The sequence below is a fragment of the Sus scrofa genome, chromosome 6 (genome assembly GCF_054392235.1).
Source record: "Sus scrofa isolate SSC_HxYL_T2T_F1_AM1 chromosome 6, Sscrofa_HxYL_maternal_Yorkshire_Landrace_v2.0, whole genome shotgun sequence".
NCBI lineage: Eukaryota > Metazoa > Chordata > Mammalia > Artiodactyla > Suidae > Sus > Sus scrofa.
The window spans coordinates 84,042,883-84,067,057 of record NC_139388.1 but is presented as its reverse complement, the minus strand read 5'-3'; the positions used below and the strand labels follow the sequence as shown (position 1 = coordinate 84,067,057).

General features: G+C 49.0%; 1 protein-coding gene across 4 annotated transcripts in view; it reads right to left on the bottom strand.

The window, feature by feature from the left end:
* ALPL (alkaline phosphatase, biomineralization associated) overlaps window positions 1-22,727 on the bottom strand; it is a 59,842-nt gene extending 37,115 nt beyond the window's left edge. For 3 of the 4 annotated variants that reach the window (XM_021097684.2, XM_084963263.1, XM_021097682.2), the window contains exon 1: window positions 22,633-22,727. The gene's annotated coding sequence lies outside the window, so the exon portion shown is untranslated. Of the gene's footprint in view, window positions 1-3,821; window positions 4,009-22,632 lie in introns of those variants that run through there. The other variant, XM_021097681.2, reaches the window with a different exon arrangement.
* Window positions 22,728-24,175: the final 1,448 nt, after the last annotated feature.

Below are 24,175 nucleotides of genomic sequence, written 5' to 3'. Positions count from 1 at the left end.
TCCTGCAGTTTCAAACAGAAGTCACAGAAAGTCTCATCAAGAAATATTCTCACTGGATCCCGGCAATAATCCCACGCAACCAGGAATGTGATTTCCAAACTGCAAATAAGGAACGTGAGGCTTTAGGATTAAACTGAGTCCACACACGCCAATTTAACCAGCTGTGGAACAGAGATCCTGTGTCCTCCCAAATGGTACTAGCAGCCTTTCTGCAACCTCTGAGAGGTAAAGCCTCATGTTCAGACCTGCAGGGTCAGCCCCAGTGCCACCCTCTGGAACTGCCTCTCAGTGAGACCTTTATCTGCTTCCGTGGGCTTGCTCTCCAGCTTCAGCTCTGGGCTTGTCAAATCCCAACCCTCCTCTTTGCTGACACCGTGCCCGCCAAAAGTACTGCTCTCTTTTTCCCAGGGCCCCTCTGGCTCTCTATCCCAGGTCATATGAGCCCCTAACTACTCAACTCACCCTTATTCTGCCTCCTCAATTAACTTCTTGGCCCATCACTAAGCCTGCATATGCGTGAAACCTACAAAAGCATCTTGTGGATGGCTTAGGGCAGGCAGACAGCTGGAGCACATGTGGAAGGGGGAGGGGGACTTCTCACCGAGCTTTCCCATCTGGGTTTGTTCCGTAATCCCCCAAACCTCAGTCTAATCTTTCTGAACACTGTGGTGTAGTGGAAGGATCCTGGCCACGGAGGAGGCAGATAGGGGATTAAGTCCTGGCCCTGCAGCTTTGAAAATGACTTTAATGTCTGCAGATGCAGGTTCCTCATCCATAAAACAAGGTTAGTCATCTCCATTTTGCAAGGTTGTTTCAAAGTTACAATTTAATGGACAGCGTCTGTTAAGCAGTAAAATTTGGTAGAATTTTAGAAAGCATTTAGGAGAGCTTGGCAGACAAATATCAAGAAGTTGCTTAAAAAAAAAAAAAAGGAGGGAGTTCCTGTCGTGGCGCAGTGGTTAACGAATCCGACTAAGAACCATGAGGTTGCGGGTTCGATCCCTGGCCTTGCTCAGTGGGTTAATGATCCGGCGTTGCCGTAAGTTGCAGATGCGGCTCGGATCCCACGTCACTGTGGCTCTGGTGTAGGCTGGCAGCTATAGCTCTGATTAGACCCCTAGTCTGGGAACCTCCATATGCCACAGGAGCAGCCCAAGAAATGGCAAAAAGAAAAAAAAAAGGAGTTCCCATCTCGTGGCTCAGTGGTTAATGAATCCAACTAAGAACCATGAGATTGCAGGTTCAATCCCTGGCCTTGCTCAGTGGTTTAAGGATCCAGCGTTGCCATGAGCTGTGGTGTAGGTTGTAGACGAGGCTTGGATTCCGTGTAGCTGTGGCTCTGGCATAGGCTGGCGGCTACAGCTCTGATTAGACCCGTAGACTGGGAACCTCCATATGCTGCGGGGGTGGCCCTAGAAAAGACAGAAAGACAAAAAAAAAAAAAAAAAAAAAGAATTTGCTGCATGGAATGGAGAAGTCTATAATGATGAACAACCACCACCAGAACAATAGCCACACTCACTGTGCTCCTAAACTCTGAGGTTGGCACCCTTAGTATCAACCCTATTTTACAGAAGACGAAAAAAACAAAAACAAACAACAACCCAAAAAAACAAAACACAGCACAGAGAGGCTAAGTAACTTGCATAAAGTCACACAGCAGGCAAGTGGCAGAGTTGGGATGATGGAGTCCATTTGTCCAACCCCAAAATATAAGCTCTTAACCATTATGCTGGGTTAGTAAATGAGGCTTCATGAGTTGAAATAACCACTCATCGACACGCAGTGATTAAGTCCAGAACCTTCACTCTTCACCACCACACCAGGTATGTCAGAGTTCACAGGGACTCTAGGAATAATCTAACCCAACATTCATATTTTTTTCCCCCCAAAGGAACCAAAGGCCCAGAGAGATAGTGTGACTTTCCCAAGTCGCACAATCAGTTGAAGAACAGGACAGGCACCTTGGTCTCCCAACTCCAGAACCCTGTGCCACCACTGAGTAAGGATCACCTTGACCATGAGAGGCCTGCAGGAAGGGAGTCTTGAGGATGCACCAGAATTCTTCCAGCAGAAGTCTAAGCAGAGGGAACAGCCTGCGCAAAGGTCTGGAGGCCATGATCGTCTTTTTTGGGAGAAGAGTGAGCTGAGAGGTGCATGCAAAGGTTGGGCAGGAACAGATGATAAGGCTGGTTTTTCACATGAAACCATATTTCATATTTCCACACGGTTCTATTGCTTAGCACGTTCTCATTCTGTTTTACGTTGCCACTAGCTTTCCTTATTTCTAGTGCTCCTTAAAAATTCTTGGTCTATCTGTTCTAATGTCACTGACTCCAGGAGTCTCTTGAGTCCCCCCGTTTGCTGGTTTTCTTTTGAAGCCTTTGTGCTCCTGCTGGTGAAGCCGTGGGGGTGAGGGTGCCGCACGTACTTCCGATTGAAACTAACAGCGCAGGAAGACGTGTGGCTCCAGGCCCTTCTTCCTCAAGTCAACACTAGAGTAACAATAGAGCAAAAAACGTCACAAGTCTAGGAAATCGTGGAGCGAAACGGAATCTCCTGGGGAGAAGGAAGGGGGTTTGAAATTGGTGTGTGCAAGGGTGGGGGTGGGGAGGCAGCCGTCAGGAGAAGGGGCAGGGCTGGTCTTCGGGGGGCGGGGGGGCAGGTGGAGAAGACTGCAGAAAAGAAAATCCTCTGCGTCAAGCCTTCCCCAGCACATCCCCCCAGGCCCACTTGTCCAAGTGAACCAAGGCCAAGCACTCTCACATGTGGAGCCCGGGCAGATGGCACAAGTGCGGCCATGCACCAAGCACCGTGGGGCCGTTGCAGGAGTGGAGAGAGAAGCAGCAGGTCCCCACAGTCCCTCTGCCACCCACTTCTCTTCCAGACCTGGAGGCTGGTGACCTGGGCAGACAGCCCCCTTCCCCGGCTGCTGCTTCCTGGCATCCTCAAAGTGAGGCTTAATCCTGTGGAGTTAGTTATGGGGAGGAGGAAGAGGGGGGGAACTAGGTGCTTCTGGTGCTTGGGGGTCTCCACGCTGGGACTGTCATCTCTTTGGGCTCATCGATGCTGACAGAGATGAGAGTCAGGCTTGTTTTTTTACCCCAACGTGCAGCCCCAGACAGAATCACTGCAACCCCCTCCAGGAATGAGCTCGTCAGCTAAACGACAGGGAATCCAAGAAGTACGATGGCGTCAAAAGAAAAGCAAACTGATTAGAGATACCACTGGACTCGGCCCTGTTCAGCAGACAGACTGAGAATTTTAAAATAAGCATTAGAAACATGCCAAAGAAATAAGGAAAGATGTGAGTGATACAAAACAGAACAAGAAAGTGTGAAAGGACCCCAATGGAAATATTCTAGGTGAAAAACCAGTTGACAAACATATGAGGTAGAATACATTGCAGAAGAGACTGCAGCTGAGGGAGGAATGAAACAGGGAACTGGGATATCAGATGGAGGAACATTTCCAGGAAGAAGCCAAGAAGGATTAAGAAAGCGGGAGTTCCTGTCGTGGCTCAGTGGTTAACGAATCCGACTGGGAACCATGAGGTTGCGGGTTTGATCTCTGGCCTTGCTCAGTAGGTTAAGGATCCGGCGTTGCAGTGAGCTGTGGTGTAGATCGCCTATGAGGCTCGGATCCCGAATTGCTGTGACTGTGGCGTAGGCCAGTGGCTACGGCTCCGATTGGACCCCTAGCCTGAGAACCTTCATATGCCAAGGGTGCAGCCCTAGAAAAGACAAAAAAGTAAAATAAAAAATAGAAAAACAAAAAATTGATAAATTGGGAGCTCCCATTGTGGCTGAGTGGTAACCAACCTGAGCAGTAACCATGATGATGCAGGTTCGATCCCTGATCTCGCTCTGTGGGTTAAGTAGCCGGCATTGCTGTGAGCTGTGGTGTAGGGTGCAGATGCAGCTCGGATCCTGTGTTGCTATGGCTGTGGCAGCTGCAGTTCTGATTCAGCCTCTAGCCTGGAAACTTCCATGTGCTATAGGTACAGCCCTATAAAAAAAAAAAAAAAAAAAGGATAAATTGGACTTTATCAAAATTTTAAATGTCTGTACATCAAAAGATATCATTGAGAAAATGAATAAACAAGACATAATGGGAAAGAGAACACACAACACATAGAGCTCACAAAGGACTTATATCCAGTAAATAAAGAATTCCTAAAGTTAACATTAAAAATGATTAACAACCGCCATATACAATGGGCAGGAGATTTAGTCTCTTCAGAAAGAAAATATACAAATGTCCAATAGTTCATGGTGCTCCATACATCATTATTATCAGCTACATGAAAATTAAACCTGTTTCACATCCACCAGAATGACTAATTCCAAATCAAAACGACTTGCAAAAGCAAACACTGGCAAGAAGGTAGAAAAACTCATGGTTGTGTAATACAGTGCAGTGACTTTGGAAAAGAGTTTGGCAGTTAAACATACACTTATCACATGATCCAGCAATTCTACTCCTAAGCATTTGCTCAAAAGAAATGAAAATACACCCACATGAAGATTCCTACATAAGTGTTTATAGAACTTTATTTGTAATACTCCTAAACTGGAAACCATTAAAATGTTCACTACCAGATGAATGAATAAACAACAGTGTATATCAATACAATGGTAAATCACTCAGCAAAAAAGGGGAGAACTAGTGAGGCAACATAAATGAATCATAAAAACGTTATGCTAAATGAAGGAGACCAGACATAGAAGAGTGTCTGCTTTATGGTTCTACTGACGTGAAGCTCTAGAAAAATCCAATCTAATCTATGGTAAAAGAAGTCACAATAATGATTGCAATTTAGGAGGTAAAAACAGACCAGAAAGGGATGTGTGGGAACTTGCTAGAGAGATGGAAAATTTTTTAAAATTTTATTTTGGGGTCATGGTAACAAGGTCATGCAACTGGTCAAAAACGTTGGCGTGAATACTAAAGATCTTTGCGTTGTATTGAATGAAATTATACATCAACAACAACAAAAAAGAGAGATGGAAACACAAGTGTTAACATCTAGACGTCAGGAGTCCCAGGAAAGGAAAATAAATCAAGGGAAGAGATATTTGAAGAAATAATGAGGATAACTGTGAACGAAGATGAAAGATCTCAGTTTGAAAGGGCCTCAAATTCACCAAACAGGACAGATAAGGAAAAATACACACTTAGAAATATTAAAGTGGCTCTCAGAAGGCAAAAACATTCTAAAAGTCTAGAGAAAAAGAGATCACTTATCAAGGAATAAGTATCAAATTGAATTGACCGAAGTGTCAAAGGAAAAGGATCTGAACCAAGAAATTTTATATCCAGCTAAACTGCCATTCAAATGTTAAAGGCAAAAAAAAGAAAAAAAGAAAAGACAAAAAACGACATTCAAAGGCTCAGGTTTACACAAACACATCCCCCCCACCAAAAGCCAATTCTGAAGTAACTACTTCCATAATAGAAACAAATTCCACAGATGATACCAAAGATCTATAAAAGCTGAACAGATAGCTTAGTAAAATTTAATGTTTTTAAAAAAAATTCCAGATCAAAGAAAAAGATGATTATATATCTAAACAACTCAAAACTGAAAAATCTAGACAATTTTAATGTGCTATCATGGGGGGCTTAAGAGCATGTTGTTGAAGAGTATAAGGGAGAAAGAAGAGAGACAAAGGGGTATAAGAAATGCTAATCTTGTCTTTTTAGGGAAAAGCTATAGCTTACGATTTTTTTAAAAAAAAGTAATAAACAGGAGTTCCCATCATGGCTCAGTGGTTAGAGAATCTGACCCCATGAGGTTGCGGGTTCAATCTCTGACCTTGCTCAGTGGGTTAAGGATCCGGTGTTGACATGAGCTGTGGTGTAGGTCACAGACACGGCTTGGATCCCGCATTGCTGTGGCTCTGGCGAAGGCCAGCAGCTATAGCTCCGATTAGACCCCTAGCCTGAGAACCTCCATGTGCCACGGGTGTGACCCTGGAAAAAAGACCAAAAAAAAAAAAAAAATAGTAATAAACAATAGAATGAAACAGAAAAAGTAAGATAGGAGTTCCTGTCATGGCACAGTGGAAATGAATCCAACTAGGAACCATGAGGTTGCCGGTTCAGTTCACTCCCTGGCCTCGCTCAGTGGGTTAAGGATCTGGTGTTGCCATAAGCTGTGGTGTAGGTTGCAGACAAGGCTCGGATCTGGTGTTGCTGTGGCCGTGGTGTAGGCCAGCAGCTATAACTCCAATTCAACCCCTAGCCTGAGAACCTCCATATGCCAAGGGTGTGGCCCTAAAAAGACAAAAAGAAAAATCAAGATAAAATGAAATTTAAAAGTAGGATAGTAGAAACAAAGCACACACACACACACACACACACACACACACATTCTTTTCAGGAACACTCAAAACATTTTAAAAATCACATACCAGGCCACAAAACAAGTCTCATATTTTAAATAACAAATTTTCACATGGTCCACATTCTCTTACCATTAAGTTAGAAGTTAATTTTTAAAAGGATAAACAATTCCCCATACACTTAGCGATTAAAAACATCTCTAAATAACTCATGGATCAAACTAGTATCATTGTAGAAATTAAACACTACTTAGAACTGAAAGATAATAAAACATCATATATCAAAAATTATGCAATGCAGCAAAGAGAGGCTAAAAATTAATGAACTAAGTGTCCACTTAGGAAATTAGAAAACACAGAAACTCAAAGAAAGTAAAAGGAGATTTTACAGAGGAGTCAATATAGTAAAAAACAAAGATTAAATTGAGAAGATCGAAGCCACAAATTGATCCTTTAAAAAGTCAAACTTGAGGCAAGATTAATTTTTTTTTTTTTTTTGGTCTTTTTGCCATTTCTAGGGCCGCTCCCTCGGCATATGGAGGTTCCCAGGCTAGGGGTCGAATCGGAGCTGTAGCCGCCGGCCTACACCAGAGCCACAGCAATGTGGGATCCGAGCCGAGTCTGCAACCTACACCACAGCTCACGGCAACGCCGGATCGTTAACCCACTGAGCAAGGGCAGGGACCGAACCCGCAACCTCATGGTTCCTAGTCAGATTCGTTAACCACTGTGCCACGACGGGATAAGTCCAAGATTAATTTTTAAAAATTAAAAATAAAGAGAGGAAGGAAGAGATAACACACAATTATTATAGAGAATACAAGATAATGCTATACGCAACCTTATACCAATAAATTTGAAAATGTAGATTAAATGCATAAATTTCTAAAAAAAATAGCATATTAAAACTGTCTCAAGAAGAAACGAAGAACCTGAATTTAAAAACTGAAACAGTAGTTAAATTTAAAATCTTTCCACAAAGAAAACAGACCAAGGTGATTTTATAGTACAGTGACTTTGGAAAAGAGTTCGGCAGTTAAACATACACTTATCACATGATCCAGCAATTCTACTCCTAAGCTCCAAATTCGACCCCTAGCCTGGGAACTTCCACATGCCACAGGTGAGGCCCTAAAAACAAAAAAAGAAAAAAAATATACAATACTTAGTAGGGAGTTCCCATTGTGGCTCAGCAGTAACGAACCCAACTAGTAACCATGAAGATTTGGGTTCCATCTCTGGCCTCGCTCAGTGGGTTAAGTATCCAGTGTTGCTGTGAGCTGTGGTGTAGGTTGCAGACTTGGCTCAGATCCTGCATTGCTGTTGCTGTGGCTGTGGCGTAGGCTGGAAGCTGCAGCTCTGATGCAACTCCTAGCCTGGGAATTTCCATGTGCCACACGTGTGGCTCTAAAAAAATTAATTAATTAATTAAATAAAATAAAATACTTAGTAGAAAAGGCAGGTGATAGCTTTTTGACTTTGGAATAAGGCACACTTTCTTAAACAAGATCCAAAAGGCACAGAATATTAAATAAAACGTTGCTAAATCAGATTATAATAAATTTTAGATTTTCGATTTCCAAAACATGATTAGACTCAGAGATATAAAGAACTATTACAAATCAGTAAGCCCTCCAAAAAAAGGACAAGGGGAAAAATGGGCAAAAGACACTTCCAGAAGAGGTCTTTCTCTCTCTCACACACACACACACTCATTCTACCTCATTGGTAATCAGGGAGCTGTAAATCAAGTCAAAAATGAGAAATTGGAGTTCCCGTCGTGGCGCAGTGGTTAGCGAATCCGACTAGGAACCATGAGGTTGCGGGTTCGGTCCCTGCCCTTGCTCAGTGGGTTAACGATCCAGCGTTGCCATGAGCTGTGGTGTAGGTTGCAGACGCGGCTCGGATCCCACGTTGCTGTGGCTCTTGCATAGGCCGGCGGCTACGGCTCCGATTCGACCCCTAGCCTGGGAACCTCCATATGCCGCGGGAGCGGCCCAAGAAATAGCAAAAAAAAAAAAAAGATGAGAAATCGCTATACTTATCTGGTTGGAAAAAATAAAGTCTAGCAATACTTAGGGAAGATGTAGAACTACAGGATCTCTGACATGTTATCGGTGGGAGTAGAAACTGAGGACAGCTTGCTCTCATCCTGTGACACTGAGCACATCATCATGTGCTCTATGACCCAAAATTCCACTCTTAGGTACATATATCAAGAAAAATTTCAACATGCCTGCATTAGAAAACGCATGCATAAATATTCATAGGTGCTTCTTCTACCCTGGCAAAAACCTGAAGACAACTCTAATGCCATCAACGAGAAACTGAATAAATAAAAATTGTGGAATAGGGAGTTACCCAGTGGAATGCTATACCGCAGTTAAAAAAAAAAAAAAAGGATTATAGCTACGTGCAAGCATTAGGTCATCTCAATAATATAAGATTGAATGAAAAAAGCAAGTCCCAGATTATGTAAAGGGGATTATGATACACTTTCATAAAGTAAAATATACAAATTTTTATATTATATATAGATACACATGTAACACATATTTTAAACACTAGTCAAATAAAATAAAGGGAATGAGAAACTTCAGGTATATACATGATACATAAATCTATGGATAATACTACTAATAAAAGTACTAATAAAATGTTTATCAAAATTTTAAAATATTAAAAAAGGTAAGGGAATAAGAAAGTCCAGGCTCAGGATAGTGGTTACCCCCCATGAAGAAAGGCGGATGGGAGAGGGATGGAGGGGCCCAAAGGAAGATGAAAATAATATCAATGTTCTAGTCCTGTTATTGGATGAAAGTTCATAGGTATTTTAAATTTATTTTTAATAATAGACAATGGAGTTCCCACTGTGGCGCAAGGGGATTGGCAGCATCTCTGCAGTGCCAGGACACAGGTTCGATTCCAGGCCAGGCCCAGTGGGTTAAAGGATCGGGCATTGCTGCAGCTGCAGCACATAAGTCACAGCTGCGATTCAGATCTGATCCCTGGCCCAGGAACTCTATATGGGCAGCCAAAACATAAATACTACTACTAACAAAAAAAACAGACAAAAGAGCCATTACGGACTAATGACGAAAGTACTTGAACAAGGATCATGATTAATCCACTCAAAGTTTCCAGGGTCCATAAATAATGAATGAAAACAAAAATGCTCAGTAAACATTCCCATCTTGCCAAGCACTATAGAAAGGGCTCAACACACGTTATAGCTCCTTGAATCCTCAACAGTCTTAGGAGCTGGAAACAAGTACTGCCCCCATTTTATGAGTAAACTGAGGTTCAGTCGCTTGGCCAGGGTCAATCAGACGGAACCCAGGTCACTTTCCTGGCAAACAGTAAGTGCTTAATACGTGTTTGCTTTAATTCAGAGGGACTGTGTGGGCATACTGGAGAGAAACTGGTTGGTGGCTAGGGGACCCAGATACAGTTCCGCCATCTCCCTTTGTGACCTGGGAGGGTCACTTTCCGTCTCCCAGGCAGCTGGGCTAAGGAAATGTTTGTTGAAAGAATGAACGTTCTCCTGCACCCATCTTTCCTTCTTCCTGACTCTACTTCCTCCTTTCTCCAGCCTAACGGCGCCAAGAGGTCACACCCAGGTGAGCTGACAAGAAAGGCCACCCCAGCATGGATTTCCTGAAGTGGGAACAGCCCCTCCCTCCCTCAACAGAAGCCACTCCAGGCAGCCAGGGGACAAAGCCTAAGGCCAGCACTGCCTCTGCCATAGGAACCGTCTGGGGCCTGCCCGGCAAAGCCAACGGGACACGGTTTCCCCTGCATCTCCCCTCGCTGATTGGAGCACGCTGCAGGATGGGGAGGCTGGCAGGCCTGCCTCGGAGCCCCAGGAGAGGCCTTGCCCAGGGAGCTCCGTCTGGCCAGGGCCAGTCCGGAAAATACTTGCTAATTCAAATCATGCAGCTACTCAGGAGGAAAGGATCCGCTTCCTCCAAAAGGGCGAATTGAGGCAGGCAGGCCAGCCCAGGGATTTGGGTGTCGAAGGGGGAAATTGCCAAGTTCTCATACAAATCAGTGCTCTGAGATTTCCCACCCCAGGAAGGCTCCGGAAGCCTAAGATGGGACTCCAGGAGGGTCAGACCCAAGGCCACAGCCCTGGACTGAGGCAGGGGCCAGCCCCCCACTAAGGAGTCTAAGTTAGCAGTAGCTTCAGTCAGGCTAATTGCTCTGGCCTCCTCCTGACCCTGGTTCTGGAGACACTGGGGCTGCCCCGCTGGACCCCCTACCCCTGTCCGTCCCTCCCTTCTCCCGGAATCACACAGGAGATAGATAAACTCTGTATCCTCAGCCCTGGAGGCCAGGGAGCGTCCCGTGGTCTATTCCTGCCACTTGCTCAACTCCTGCCTCGCACCCCCTCCCTGAGTCAGGCTCCAGAAGAACCATCAGGTTCAAGAAGAGTTTATACATCTGGCCTGCAGAGATTTATCTAATATTTATTAAGTGATTATGGGACCACACTGTGGAGCCAGGCTGCCCAGGTTCAAATTCTGGCTTAACCGTTTATGAACTGCACGATCTTGTCCAAGTCCCCTCCCTCTTCCATGCTTCCATTTTTTGCCTGTAAAAGCTGGAATTGGAGTAACTACCCTATAAGGAGGTTAAAAGGACCAAAGGAAAAAGGGTGTGTCAAACACTTGTTTAGCAGTCCACACAGAGAGATTCAGCAAGTACAGCTCAGTATTATTAAACAAATTGAGACTGTCCGGTGGCAGGTCTGAGTCTCAGGACCAGAGTCCCCAAGACAGACACGTGTTCCCTCACCAGAGCCAAAAGCAGTTGGCTCAGAGCTGACTGAGAGGCAGAAGGAAAGACCCCAGGCACTGGGTTCAAGTCCCAGCTCAACCACCAACCAGCTCTGCAACCCTAGGCAGATCACTTAACCACCCTGAGCCTTGTTTCTGCCTCTGCAGAAGCAGGCAGAAACCACTGTAGACTGCGATGGTACCTCCCTCAGGACTGTCATGGAGCTTCCCCATCAGGAGCGATGCTGCTGTCAGCCGGGACCAGTACCAGGGATTTAGGAAGCTGGCACATGCTAGGGCTGCCCCAGGCAGGGGTGAGGTGGTAGGCTGGCTTCCCTTCCTGGAAACCTCCGCCCAGGCCCAGCCTCAGAGGGTGATGTGGGCCCCCCAGGAGATGGGGAAATTCCACTCCAGAGATGATGTAGTACCAGTGTGTTATGCCCCCACCACCCCACCCCCAGGCCAACAGCCAGCCCTGAGCAGGGGTGCGAGGGAACAGAAAGGAGGACATTTGGATGAGGCTTTTTTCACGTAAGGAGGCAGTACAGTCAGACTCCAGAGCTGACGGCTGGAATTCGCATGCCCCTTACTGGTCAAGTGAGCTCATTTCTCTGTTTCATCATCCGTGGGGAGGGGCTGGCAATAATGGTCCTCACCTCCTAGGGCCGACAGGAGGATTACATGAGTTCCTCTGTCGATGCACCTGGAGCAGGGTCTGCCCCCCAGGAGGTGTGAGCTGTTGCTGTTACAGTCATTCTGACGGCACCCATGTCTTCCGTGAAGGCTCTCCTGGCTTTTCCCAGCAGGCTCAGGTCTCCCTCCTGTGGCCTTTCTGCTTAGGGCATGACCCGCGTCTGTTACACGGATGATGGCCACAAGACCTGCTACATGCTTGGTTGGCACTGGGTTTAGGCATTTGATATCCATTTCATATTCTAGTCGGGGAGGGGGGGGGCGCAAAACAACCACAGGACTCACCTACTACTTATGACTCTGGGGCACAGATCGTAGGTTCTGTGCTATGGAAAGAGGTTGGGGGAAAGCGGTCCCCACATCATATTACTCGGAATACATGTGCCCTGGAAGGCATCGAAATATTTGCACTTGGTACCAACCGTGTGACCCAAGAGACATTACTCAGGCTCTCTGGGGCTCAGCTGTAGGGGTAAATGAATAAATATAAATGAAGCACTTAAAATAGAACCTCGGAGTTCCCGTCGTGGCTCAGCAGTTAACAAATCTGACTAGTATCCATGAGGATGAAGGTTCGATCCCTGGCCTCACTCAGTGGGTTAAGGATCCGGCGTTGCCATGAGCTGTGGTCTAGGTGGCAGATGCAGCTTGGATCCTGCGTTGCTGCGGCTGTGGTGCAGGCCGGCAGCTACAGCTCCAATCTGACCCGTAGCCTGGGAACCTCCATATGCCGCCAGTGCAGCTCTAAAAATAGCAACAAAACAAAGCAAAAGCAAAAGAAAAACCAGAGCCTGGTTCATGGCATATTTAAGACATTGATATGCATGTCAATCACTCCTCTGAGACCCTCTCATGGACACAGGAGGAAACTGAGGCATGGAGTTCATACAAGGTCTCAGTTCCTAAGAGATGTCACTCCCTGCAAATATTCATTCATTCACCAAATATGTATTAAGTGGGTACTATGCACCAGGATGCATGGTACAGACAGGTTCAGTAAAGATGGCTGTTATTATTTTTAAAGAAATGAAGGTTGTTTGGCACTGAGGGTACATCTGCGAATAAGATGGACAAGAAGATGGGTCAGAGGTATGATGAAGGGGAAACGCCCAAACCTGACTGAGGGCCTGAGCCACCAGTAGGGAAACCAGCTTGTCTTGCTGCCAAGCATCGACCAACCGTTTATGAGCCGATGTCACTGATGGAGAGAAGATGAAGTCAATGCAGATATGAGAAGGGCAGCTGGGCTCAGCTTGAGGTGTCTCAGGTGTCAAACCCAGCAGGACCGCCCTCCCAGATTTCCCCAGGGACCAAGCCCAGCCAAGCTCTGGAAACCCCTGCCAGGTGTGGCGGCCTTTCATTAACTCAAGGTCATTGGACACTTGCTGAATGAAGGTACCTTGGTAGACACTGGGATTCACGAATGACTCACATGGGGCTCCTGGCTGCCAGGAACACGCACAGAGCCAGACACTACATGGGTGATCATATTACAAAGGGTTGAAGATTACCAAGCAAGCTAGGAAAGCAGCCATGATGCCAACTGGTTACACAGGCAGGGAGGACGCTGCAGGGGACAAAAGCAAAGATGCAACAGGTTAGGGGACACAACTGGGGAAAGATCACTAGCCTGGGATCCTGACCTGAGTCTGAGTGCTGGTTCTGCTGTGGATCTGACCTGAGCCTCAGTTTCCCTTTCGCAAAATGAAGATAATACATTATTGGGCTATTTCAAAGATTCGGTGAGTTATGAGTAAGAAAGACCTTTGAAAACTGAAAAGCATGATAGGCGCTTAGAAGGTGAGGTTGAGTGTATTAAAGCGACTCTAGGGTCCCCTGGCTGATTAAAACAGAAACCACTTTTGGTGCATCCAGAATGCGGGGCCAAGCCAAACCCCTCAAGAGTGATGCTCCTAAGTTCCCATCTCCCGTCCCAGGCTGCCTGTGGCCATCCCAGGGCCCAGGCATTACTGTTTCTTCGACGGGCGATCCCCAGGCCCAAGTTTCTCACCAGCAACATGGAGGGGCCATTTCCTGTGCTACCTCCCTGCATACCTAGAAAGCTCTGCACGCGCAAGAGCCCTTTCCACGGGTAAGGGAGTGTCATGGTCACGAGTGAGAAGGGATGGCGGTGAGTTAAGAAAGAGCCAGGGCCAAGTCTGGCAGTGCTCAGTCTGCACCAGGGAGCGGGGAGGGCTTCAGGGCTGGACGGATGTGAATTCCCATCTCAGCTGCTCTGCTGGGTCACTAGCTGGAGGAACTCGGGCAAATGATTTCATCCTTGAGGCTTTTCCCCCACTCGAAAAATGGGCTGTTAAAAGGGTTAAAAGCATGAATGTATAGAAAGCATTTGCAGAGGGGCTTGGTGCCTACTAAATATTCAACAAATGTCAGTAACTGGTATTACTACTTCTCTGGACACAATTACGGAGGGTGGGGGAAGGGGTGTGCCGAAGGCTTTCCCAGAGCATCTGAAACCAGCCCCTTCCTTTTCATTCTCATGTTAAGCCTGGGTTGTCATCAGCCCCAGAAACCACCCCCACCCTTCCTTGAGGACTGAACAGTGACACAGCTGGGGGCTCCATGGGAGCACCACCCGACACCAGGGACACCAGGGACAAGTTCCGGCACCCTGTAGCTCAGGGTTCAGCCAGCTTTCCCAGACCAGGAAAAGCAGCACAGTCTGATCTGGGCCCCGCCCTAGGCCTGTCCCTTCTCCGCTCCGGTTCACACAATGCCCAAGTCTAATTTGGTTCAGGCTTGTCTTTCAATCTTGTGTGCCAACTCTAATGAGTTGATAATGGCTGCCTGGAGGACTGTATTTAGAAGAAGGAGCTTGAGGTTGTAGAAGGAGAGGGCAGTGGTTGATTAGAGATGCTAGACAGGAGTATGAGCAGGCACGTGGCAGCATGCGTGCCAATGATTTGCCATATGCGAATCAGAAAAGTCCTAAGGCCTTGCCTCACTCAGATAAGCCATAGTGGTCAGGCAGAGTAACTGAAAGCCAAGAGGGAAAGAGACTTGCCCAAGGTCACACAGCTTGAAATGGCAGGGCTGGGATTCAAACCCAGGCCCTCTGGCTTCCTGTGGACACTTCCTGCTAGGACTATTGTTTCCTTCCTCTTAACTAGAAGAGGGGGGTGTCCAGGCCAAAATCCATTGTCTAGAACAGCAGCTGCTGTCCAGCCAGCCCTAGATCCTCTCCTTCTGAGACTTCCCAGCACACATGACTTTGCAAACCCTAGAGACAGATAGTTCCACTGAAAAACATACAGACCAAGGTCCCCAGAGGGCTTAGGTCCAGACAAAAATTTGAATCCAGATGCTAATCTGACTGGCCAGGAGGGCCTGAGACCTGAATTTGGGTCTCATCACCTTTTTCTTTTCTTTCTTTCTTTTTTTTTTTTTTTTTTTTTTTTTTTTTTTGTCTTTTTGCCATTTCTTGGGCTGCTCCTGCGGCATATGGAGGTTCCCAGGCTAGGGGTCGAATCGGAGCTGTAACTGCCGGCCTACGCTCTTTTTTTTTTTTTTGTGGTCACACCACACCATATGTAAGTTACCGAGCCAGAAAGTGAATCTGAGCCACAGCTGCAGCAACAGCAGATCCTTTTAAACCACTGTGTCACGTTGGGGGATCAAATCCATCTCCGCGCAGCAACCTAAGCTTCTTAACACACTGGGCCACGGCGGGAACTCCTTTCTAGCTGTGTGACCTTGAGAAAGACACTCCGCTTCTCTGAGCTTTATAGATTTCTCCTCTGTAAAATGGAGAGGATAAGTTACATGTAATAAGGTCATTCAAAGTGATCTGCGCAGTTCCTAACACTGAGGAAGAAATTAAATGTTAGTCGTAAAGAAAGGAGGAAAGTTAAAACACAGCATTTCCCAAAATTACTGAGGGTTCAGACGAGCCCTTGAGAGGAAACTTTGATATCTTCATATCTCGATAGGCTAACGGAAGCTGAAATATGAATTACTACATTTAATGATTTCAAAATAAGGAACCACGCTCTTCTGAGAAGATGCATTGTATCGTTTATGTCACAAAGAAGGAAGCAGCCTGGAGTGGGCGGATGGGTAGGCGACTCAGGTATGTATTTCCCACTTCTCAGCTGGCTGATTTTGTGCCTCACGTTCTTCATCTGTAACATGGGGATAAGTGCACTTGCCACCCAGGGCAGCTGTTAAGACTGAAGGAGCAGTGTTAGTGGGTAGAGTCTAGGGACTTTTATTTTATTTTGCTTGTTTAGGGCTGCACCTGCGGCATATGAAGGTTCCCAGGCTAGGGGTTAAATTGGAGCTACAGCTGCCGGCCCACGCCAGAGCCGCAGCCACATCAGATCCAAGCCGTGTCTGCGACCTACACCACAGCTCACGGCAACGCCAGATCCTTAACCCACTGAGCGAGGCCAGGGATTGAACCCGCAACCCCATGGTTCCTAGTCCGATTCGTTAACCACTGCGCCACGACGGGAACTCTTCTACGGACTGTTAATCAGCAGTGGTGTGCGCAGGTGCTGGGGGAAGCTCGAGGCAGAGAAAACAGCAGCTACAGAGCACTAAGGACGAGTGTGTGGGTTGGCGGGGGCGGTGTCTCGGAGTCAGCTGAGACCCTTTCTACCCGGAATGTGGCAGGTGAGTAAGTTATTAACTCCTGCAGGTTAAGAGGCTGGTAAGTCAAAGTGGGGACAGGTGGAGGGAGGAAGAGACATGATACTCAGAGAAGCCAGTCCTGACACAGCTGAGGGACAGCCAGGGACCTGACAACCTCAACCTGAAGTCTGAGAAAGTGCCCACAAAGTAAAAGGTGGATTAGAGAAGGTAAGAACTTGGCTTAACAAAGGCACATGGCGCATCCTGTTAAAGGCAGAAGTTAAGCTTTTTCAAATAAAAGCCACTTAATACTTTAAAGAATTTTAAATGTTTGCTGGGCTTGTCTGGCAGCTGGTAGGCCTGCATCACAAACTGAAATCCCAAAAAATGGAGATGCTTCTCTCAAACAAGCCCAGGGTCAGGGCCTCACCACAAAGTAATCAAGGAAATAGACTCCCCCGTCCCTCCCCTCTCTCTTTCCTGGGTCAGGGCAGGGTGACAGAGGCACCTAGGGGAGGGACTTGGGTCTATGGTGTCCCCTGAGCCTTACCTGCAAAACAGCAGTGGGGAGGGCCAGGTACGAATCCAAGATGGTGTGGAAGGTGCCTGGTACCCAGCGGGGCCCACAAAGAGCTACTTCCCACACAAGGTCACTGCTGAACTCCTTTGCAGGTGCAAGGACCAGGGGCCTGTGGCTGCTGTTGGAAATCAGGGCTCCCCCTTGTTTAGCCCGTAACCCCCCCAGAGCAGTTTGCTTGCGGAGACCTTCTAGAATCTCACAATAGGCAGCTGCTCCCAGAGCCTTCCCCATGAGCTTTAACCAGGAGGCTTCGCCGCCTCCCATGCTGCCCCGGAGCTCAGACTAGAGATTAGGAGACGGTGCAACCACGGTGAAGCCGCCTGTCCTCAATCACCGGGCCTTGGCCCCCAGCAAAGGGGGCAGAAAAGAGAGCTGTGGGTTCAGAGTGCAAGGCGGTATTTCCTATCTGTGAAGTGACAGCAATGCACAGGGCTGCTGGGAGCAGCAGGGGAGGTGGCAGATGTCAAGGGAGTCCCTTCCCTTGGTGGGCTGTGCAATCTCTAGACAGAAACACCCAGGGTTGCCTGTCCCAGGGGGATGGGCCCTGGGCCCAGCTCCCTAAGCACTGACAGGTTGATGTTCTGTTGCCTCCAAACTCTAGGGCCCTTAGCCTCTTGGTGGGGACCAGCTCCTCCTCCTGGCTGACATGTTTCAGAGATGCTGCCAGGCCTCCGGGAGAGGGACTGGAGTCCACGTGTCCGGCATTCCTACCCTGGGCGCCTTGAGGGTTGGCCAAGCCTGGTGCACCAAGCCCAGAAACTGAAACTCAGGAGGCAGGCAGGGAACAGTGACGAAGCAAACGGGCTGGGGGGGTGGGGTGTGGGGTGTGGGGGGCGGGACTGCGGTCAAGTGGACCGAGCAGCTGCTGATCAGCTCCAGCCACGGTGGCCAGGCAGGGATGCGGCCCAGCGTGGCCACATCCTTTGATCTTTTGAGAGAAGCCAGAAACCCCTATTTTTATGTAAAATAAAATCACCTGTTCTAACAACCCGGACAACTAAGTCAAAGTTTTTCAATCACTCACCCCCCCCCCCCCACCCGCTGCTGCCTCAGGAGGGCAGTTCAAGCCATAAATGTTTGAGGGCCAACTGATTAAATCAGGGATGTCCCGACCCCCCAGCTTCTGCTCTTCAGGCATCTTGGTTCACAGGGGAGGACACTGAGGCTCAGAGAGGAAAAGAGACTTGCCCAAGGTCACACAGCTAGTGTATCAACAGCTCAAGGGCTTCGACACTATTCTCCTGAGTTGCGGTTCTTTTTCTACCAAGCTACACCACCTGCATCCTTCCTTGAGTAATTCTTTCTTTTCAAAAAAAAATAGATATCTTAAGGATACACTGTGGAAATGACACACCCAAATCAAGCCAGCAGTTCCTTCTAGAAAGCCTGTGGATGACCCTGGGCAAGCCCTTCCCCTCTCTGGGCCTCAGTCTCCCTGGTCTACAAAGCAGCCAGTTGACAGAGGCAGTCTTTAAATGCCTTCCAGCTCTGAAATTCTAGGCATCTATGAGGTCTCCTCTCCGGCCAGTACTTTGTGGCTTCAGATGAATATAAAATGGTAATAATAATAATAATAATGGGAACGACAAGGCCACAGTAGCCAGGAAGGAACACTACAATTTTTACTGAAACTTGACTCCTGGTTACTGGAATTCAGAAAGAACGATGATAATACTCGGGCAGTTTAACCACCATCCGACAGTTAAACAAAAACACATCTGGTTTAACTTCATTTTCCTCATCTCCTCCCCCCACCCACCCCCTACCTTCATCTCAAATTTTACCCCTTAATTTGAGAAGTCAAATTAAATGCAAACAATTGATTTCATGCCACAGTGAGGTTGAGAATTTCAGCATGGAAAACTTTAAGCATGAAGTTTTTCTGGGAGCAATTAGAAAATGTTGGGGGGTGGTATGGGGAGGTGGAAAAACATGGAGGCTATTCTTGAATGTTCTTTAGACACTGAGCATCATAGAAAAGTTGCTGGGGGCCCACCGCGAACCCAGCACTCAGACAGGCGAAGTGACTTGCCTCACGTCACACAACTAGGGATTGGAACCCAAGATCCTGACCCCCAAGCCAGCATTTTCCCTCCTGGCTAGGCCTTTGTAACCTACATAGGGCCTTCCCTCTGGCCCTTGTGGATCACCTGGTAGTGCCAAAGAAGCTGTCCCACAGGGAACATTAATGTCTCAACAACAATCACCAACACTGGGTCAGCTCCAGCCGAGCCACTGAGGGGTGAAAAACCATTTATGATCTTGCTGGGCCCCCACAGCAACTCTGCAAAGGGCATCTCGTTAACCCTGAGTCACCTGAGGCTCAGAGAGGGAAGGAAACTTGTCTAGAGTCACACAGCAGTGCTGGGAATGAACCTCCAAACCTCCAATCTACTGCCCACAGCTGGCCTTTTAGAGTGAGGACATCTCTTAAAAATAAAATAAATAAAATAAACACTGCACAGCCCAGCTCCAGCCTACTGAGGACGAGGATGACGACGTAGCGATCAAAAACCGAGTTTGCATTCCTGCGGCCACACAGAGATTTCTCAGCACTGGTTCTCAGCCCAGCTTTTGCTCACGCTCCCTGTACGGTTCTCTTCAAACTCTGGGTTTTGTATTAATAACTCCAGCTGGACCTATTTCAAGGTGAGAACTCTGAGCTACGACACTGGATCCTACCTCTGGATTATGAGGCCTCTTCCCCAAAGATGGGCACAAGAAGATCCCTAGGGGTGATCGGCCAGGCTCCAGCCCCAGCTCCCCAGGTAGCATCTGTGTCCTTGGACAAGTCACCTCCCCTCTCCAGGACCAGTTTCTTCACCTGTAAAGGGAGGACCCCATGTGGCTTGCAGGGAATGTCAGGTTTGTAAACCATGGGGCAGGCGGGACTTGAGTCTGGTTTCACTCATTTCAAGCGTGGGACACACCAAGGCCGAAGGCACCAAGGAGAGCCTCGGGCCTGCTCCCAGCACAGAGCTCCAGGCTCGAGCCAAGGCTGTGTCTAGGATGATAGGACGTGGCACCTGAGCGTGGGCAAGGAGGACACATGACACGCTACATCACAACCCGCTAGGGAATGGACAGGGCGGAGGCGGTAGGTGACAGGTTTCCAGGGCTCGGGAGCAGTGACATAACCCTACGTCCAGCTTTAGGGTTGCATTTTCTGCTGAGACTAGAGCAGATTACAGCCAATATTTTCTTAAGCACAGGCACCAACTAAACACTCTGCATTCCTTAGTCATATTTAGATCGCCCTGCTGATAGACACTATTTATTGATCTTTTGGACTTAAAGGAAGAGACTGGGTCATGACACGGAACAGCACTTGTCCAAGGTCACAGCAGCTAGGTTGCCTTTTCTCTTTTTATTTTTTTCTTTTCTTTTCTTTTCTTTTTGCAGCACATGGAGGTTCCCAGGCTAGGGGTCCAATCGGAGCTACAGCTGCTGGCCTACACTACAGCCACAGCAACATGGGATCCGAACCATGTCTGTGACCTACACCACAGCTCACGGCAACGCTGGATCCTTAACCCGCTGAGCGAGGCCAAGGATCAAACCCACAACCTCATGGTTCCTGGTTGGACTCGTTTCCGCCGCGCCACGACAGGAACTCCTAGGTTGCCTTTTCTATTCATTAAAAACCAAATACTGGCTGATCCATTTTATCCATGTTCCTGCATCTGAACCTCCTTCCTTGTGAATTCCTTGATTCCAATTCTATTTTTTTTTTTTTTTTTTTTTTTTGGCCGTGCCCGAGGCAGCATGTGGAAATCCCCAAGCCAGGGATTGAACCCATGCCACAACAGTGACCCAAGCCGCTGCAGTGATGCCAGATCCTTAACCTGCTGTGCCACAAGGGAACTCCTTGATTCCAATGCTAAAATGTCGATTTCAAAACCTGAAGAAATTGTGTTATGGGAATGTTCAAAAGTGTGTTTAATTTACTGCGGATTCCCAGCACCCAAAAGAGGGCTTGGCACAAAGCTTGATAAATATTTGAATGAAGATAGCCTTTTGTTTCTGGCTTCTGTTCAGTTTTAATCCTCACAATAGTCTTGAGAGGCATGCTCCTCATTTTACAGGTGGGGTCACAGACTCAAGGGCCATCACTCAAGCCTGTTTCATCCCAGAGGCTGGGAAGTTGGAAACTGCATCCAGAAACCTCTTCTGCTTAGGGAGTTCAGAGGCATGGAGTTCAGGGGGGTAAAAAGAGGCAGAGGGACAAGAAGGGCAGGGGCAGGGAGTGGAGTGGAGGATGTAGGGACAACATGGGGGTGGGGTGGGGGGAGCACTGACTAAAGATTTGAAGAAGGCAGGTCTAGGGCATGGGGCGCAGGCAAGACTGAGCACGAGGAGGGCCAGAAATGGGAAGCAAAGGCTCAGGTCCTCATCTCTTGGTCTGTATAGTGGAAGCAGGAGGCCAAGGCTGTAGGATTTAGAGTTTGGGTTCAAATCCCGGTCTCACACTTGCTTAACTTTTGCAGGCCTCAGTTTCCCCATTTGTGAATGAGATGATGCATGTGAAGTGTTGGCGCAGGCCTGGCACACGGCAGGCATTCCATAAACAGACAGGTGCTGTCATCTTCACTGTTGTGGGAGCCAACCCCTGGTCTCCCTGGGAAGCTGGGCCAACCTGGGAGTCTTTCTTTCCCCCGGGACCCAAAGGCCCTTTCTGGCCCATGAACTGCCCCCTCTTTTGATCTCCAGGGCTTTCTCCCTCCACCACGGGCCTTGGTAAAGCCCCCCCTCCCCCAATCCCACTTCCATTGAAAAAAGGTCTGAAGGAACAATGTGGGGGATGGTAGGGGCTTTCCTTAGCTTCCCGCCCCTGCATTGTTACCACGCATTTAACCCTTTCTTATCAAGACTGGACAAAGACCCAACAACCCCGGCTAGTCCACTCACCTGCACACGCTCAGAGGTGGAGCACAGGCTCGCTTAGCTTCAGGGGGCTCCAGGGCTTTGCCCTAAAGCTGCTATGCCATCCTTACCGTTCCAAACGCGCGCCAACACGCCGGATGCCCTCACCCCCCTCCCCGCCCCCACCCCTGCGGCTCCAGGACCCAAGTGCCTCCCTCCCTTTACTCCTCCCAGCTCTGGTCCTAACTACTTTCAAGCCCACCCAGGCAAGACCAGCCCCCCTCCCCTGAAAGCTGTGGCAAGCTCTAGAGATTACTAGTGGTTGGCAGGTCTGGGGTGAGCAATCTGAGACTCTTGACCTCGGACCAAAGTGGGTACCACAGAAGCTGCTCAGTCACCGGGCGCCGGAAGGAGGTGCCAAGATTGAAGGTGGGGGCTCTCAGGGAGCAGCCTGGGAGGTAGGAGACCCCCGCACTGCAGCGGCGGTCCTGAACGCGGTCCCATTGACTCGCCAGCTAACGCGCGCCACTTCCAACTTCCAGCCCGGCCCAGCGCGGAGCCGGGAGCCTCGGACGCCGTGCGAGTGCGGGAGCGGGACAGGTGGCTGCGGGTTCGGCATGGGCTGCCTTGAGCGGCGCGGGGGCGCGGAGGTCCCTGCCCTGCCATTGATATCCAACCTCGCCACCATCCCCGCGTGAGACGAGGATGTAGGAAGGGCCGGGGCTCGACCACGACCCCGGGTGTCCCGGGGAACCCGGAGCCAGCGTCAAGTCCTTACCTGCAAAGAGCTCGTGGGTGAAGGACTGTCCTGGCAGAAGTGATGTGGAGTCGGTGCACGGGTCCGGTGGCGCGGAGTGGCGGGAGCGCGACGCTGCCGAGGCCACCTCCCCCGCAGGCTTATAAAGGCGGCCGCGGGGCCCGAACGCGGCCGGGGCAGCCCTCCCCCGCCCCCGCTCCCGCCCCCACCCCCGCCCCCGCCCCCGGCTGGCCGGGGCCCTCCCCGCACACCCCCCGCCGAGCCCTGCCCGCGGGGCCAGAGCGCCCCCTGCCGGGAGGCGGGGCACCCTCTCCCTTCCGGCGCCCGGGCTGGGCTCCCGCCACACGCGGGGTTCTCTGGCTTCCCGGGCTCTCTTTCCTCCAGGCTTCCCCGTGCGGCCGTCCGCCTCTCGTTCCGCGAGCTCGGGTTCCGATTCCGTCCCTGTGCGCGTCTCGTTGTGAGTGTCTTTATCTTCGGCCAACTTCCTCCTGTGTCTCTTTGGGGCCGTGTTTCTCGCGCCCTCTGTTTTGTCTGCCCTTCTCTGTGTGTCTGCCTCTGCGTCTGACAGCTTGTCTCTGTACCTCTGTCGCTCCCTATCTCTGTCCATGTGTCCCTCTCTCCTCTCTGTCCCCCTGTGTCTCTGACTCTCCTTCTTATCCTCTTTCTCTTTCTCCAGACCAGACCGCCAGCCTGTCCCTCTCCCTCCTTTGCTAGGGTCTGAGGAAGCGGGGGAAGACCTAGGAGGGATGGCTTCAGGGAGGAATGCCCCCTCCCCCAGGGCCACCTCTCCTAGACAGGGACCGTTCCCTCTTTTCTCCTTAGAGCCAGCCAGGGTTCCTATAGACCACATCCCAGCCAGCGTCTCAGGACCTGCCTCCTGGGAGACCAGAGGAGGAAGCCAGCACTTCTTATGCAGGGGGGGTTAGACAGCCCAGGTTCAAGACTCCACCCTGGTGACCTTGAGCAAATCACTTGAGCCCTGGAACCTGGTCTGGCCCTTAACAGACGGATCCCACCTCCCCCTGGCTTCACTTGGTACATGCTGAGAGGCAGATGAGTATGAGACAGGGGGTGAAAAGTGAGCAGGAAACTCTAAAGTTCTAGATAAAGGGGGGTGGGGCTGGGACCAGAGGGGGCTGAGGCCAGAGCTGGACAGATGCGTCAGCGCCAGCAGAACCGTTATCAGTCCGGAATTCTCTCTTATCCACTCCATGCCAGCTGACGTAAGTTTGTTTTTAAAAAGTAAATCAAAACATGGAGTAGATATTAGTTATTCAGGAGTTCCTGTTGTGGCTCAGTGCAAACAAATCTGTCTAGTATCCATCAGGACGCAGGTCTGATCCCTAGCCTTGCTCAGTGGGGTTGGGGATCCAGCACTGCTGTGAGCTGTGGTGTAGGTTGCAGACAAGGCTCGACTCCTGTGTGGCTATGGCTGTGGCATAGGCCTGCAGCTGCGATTTGACCCCTAGCCTGGGAACTTCAATATGCCGCAGGTGTGGCCCTAAAAAGCAAAAGCAAAAAAATTATTTATTCATGTATTCACTGAGTTAAGTTTCATGGCAAA